General features: G+C 34.9%; 1 non-coding gene across 1 annotated transcript; it reads left to right on the top strand.

The window, feature by feature from the left end:
* The first annotated feature begins 1,556 nt into the window (after positions 1-1,556).
* On the top strand, positions 1,557-1,679 carry LOC145293574 (U5 spliceosomal RNA). Its single transcript, XR_013869737.1, has one exon. It is a non-coding gene; the product is annotated as a U5 spliceosomal RNA (small nuclear RNA).
* Positions 1,680-2,314: the final 635 nt, after the last annotated feature.

Here is a 2,314-nt window from a genome sequence, read left to right as displayed (position 1 = left end):
AAGCCTTTGTCAAGAGATTCACTAATCCTATGAGATATAACCGTTAGCACATCTGCTGTAGATCTTGCAGAGCCGAAACCATATTGCATGTCACTAAGAAGGTTGTTTCTGTTGAGGTGGTTGACTACTTCTTTATTTAATATGGATTCCAACAACTTACTCATGGCACGCAGGAGACATTGATCTGTACTGAGAGGGAGATGACTTTTTACCTGAATTCTTAAATACAGGGCATACTGATAAGGGTTTCCAGGGTGTTGGAAAGCACTTCTTAAGGCAACGCTTAAACAGTTTTGTAAGTATGGGGGCAAGTTCTGGTTGGAGCTTTTTCAGCACTATAACTGGAATGCCGTCAGGGCCAGTTGCTTTACTGGAATCAAGGTTGTTGATTAGCTATATATATATATATATATATATATATATATATATATATATATATATATATATATATATATATATATATATATATATATAATCCCACAACTAGTGTGATCCGATCGTTTGTCGGGGACAGTCACTTGGTTTGTCATAGGGATGTTTCTTGAATTGTTGTTATGTCATGACAAATAAAACCAACTCGTCGGGTGTTGGACACGATTAAATGATAGGCACATCTTTAAACTCAGGAGTTGATATGACGCCGGCTATAATCGGCTATGCGTTGGCTGGTGTGGATCTGGTTAACGAGCCTTTTTTGCGTCGTTACGCGTAGCATTTTCGTCGTCGGCATTCTTCGTGACAGGGACCGCTTCTTTGAAAATTAAACGCTTCAGAAACTAGTGAACAACGGCATTTTTTTTTTTTAATAAGAATATAACTATTTTGACACGGGAGGAGCATATTAAAACTGACCTGATCCGACTTGGCCGGTGCCCAATATTCAACTCTTTTACAATCCCGTAATTCAATGTTTCTCTCTTTCTTCATTGAAAAGAGGAGAGAGAGAGAGAGAGAGAGGTTTTATTAATATTATTATTATCATTATTATTATTATTGGTGGTGATAGTAGTAGTAGTAGTAGTAGTGTTATTATTAGCATTTTCATTGTAATTATTATTCTTATTCTTATGACTGGTATTTTACTTTTAAAAAGTCCGCACTAAACAGGCGAAACGTCGAGCTTTTAGGTCTGTCCACCTCCAGGTCATACCTCATCTCTGATAGTTGAGAACAGAACTGTATTTGTGAAAATGACGCCCAGACAAACCTCGGTTGCTATGACAACTGATCGGAATCACGTGGGAGTCACGCTACTACCACATTGACAAATCGTGTTTTACTGAAAATCCATATCTTTTTCGAAGTAGAGGTAAAGGTCATTGTATTAACTAGCGGCGTGAAAGTGAAAAAATTAATTTATTTCAATCCTCATAAGGCATTTCTCAAAATTTCCTCAACTACCTAACTTCTAATATAAACAGAACTTGTGTAGATGAGGAAGGAAAAATTATATGTAAAAAATAATTATTAATTGTGACAAAAGGAAAATGTAAGCCAAGCGGTTATTGTTTAAAAAGCTATAATAAGTAAGCGAGTTCATCTTAAACGAAAAATATGTTCTCTGGTTTCCGGTCAATGTCAGCGGATAAATCTTTCGCCTTTTACTAAAGATTTCCGTGGCCGGAAACAATTCAATGAGTTTATGGACTTATTTTTGAAACCCTACTTTTTTGTAGGGTAACAATTAAAATTAATATCAGACTTTTGCTTTCAAAGTTTTCTTTGTGTTTCTGTTGAGATTTCAAAAAATCTTGGTGCATTATTTCACTGTTAGACTCTTCCACAAATTAAATACCTTATTCACTTTGTGAGATGATTTTGTTTGTTTCGTAATGTTTCCTTTTACTGGTGTTAAGGCAATTTTTAAGCAATTTTAGAACATTCGTTTGTTTCAGATATTTAAAAACAATTTCTCGGCCGATATTATGTTCATTTCAATCCTATATATTGATTGTAATTATAAATGTAACTGTATGCGTCACAACCAAATATGTTTTCTGACAAAATAGTTCGATTTTTACTTCTGTATAAGAATCATAATGATAGTATCTCTACTTATAAATAAAAGACTTTTTGTCTCTGTGTGTGTGTGTGTGCGCGCGTGCGTGTGTGTATGTGTGTGAGAGAGAGAGAGTTCCCTATGGACTCCAAAACGGCTGAGCTTTTTTCTTTTTTTTTTTTTTTTTCGGAATTTCACACAAATTTACTTTATGTGTCTGGGAGTGTTTTTAGATATGTTTTGTATCGAAATGCCCCCGATTCCGACCAAAGTTAACACTCTAATACAGCCTAACATCACAAGTGCATTTTAGAA

This window comes from Euprymna scolopes, chromosome 14 (genome assembly GCF_053919585.1).
Source record: "Euprymna scolopes isolate OS-2025 chromosome 14, ASM5391958v1, whole genome shotgun sequence".
Lineage (NCBI taxonomy): Eukaryota > Metazoa > Mollusca > Cephalopoda > Sepiida > Sepiolidae > Euprymna > Euprymna scolopes.
The sequence above is the reverse complement of the archived record's forward strand: the minus strand, read 5'-3'. Positions and strand labels throughout refer to the sequence as shown.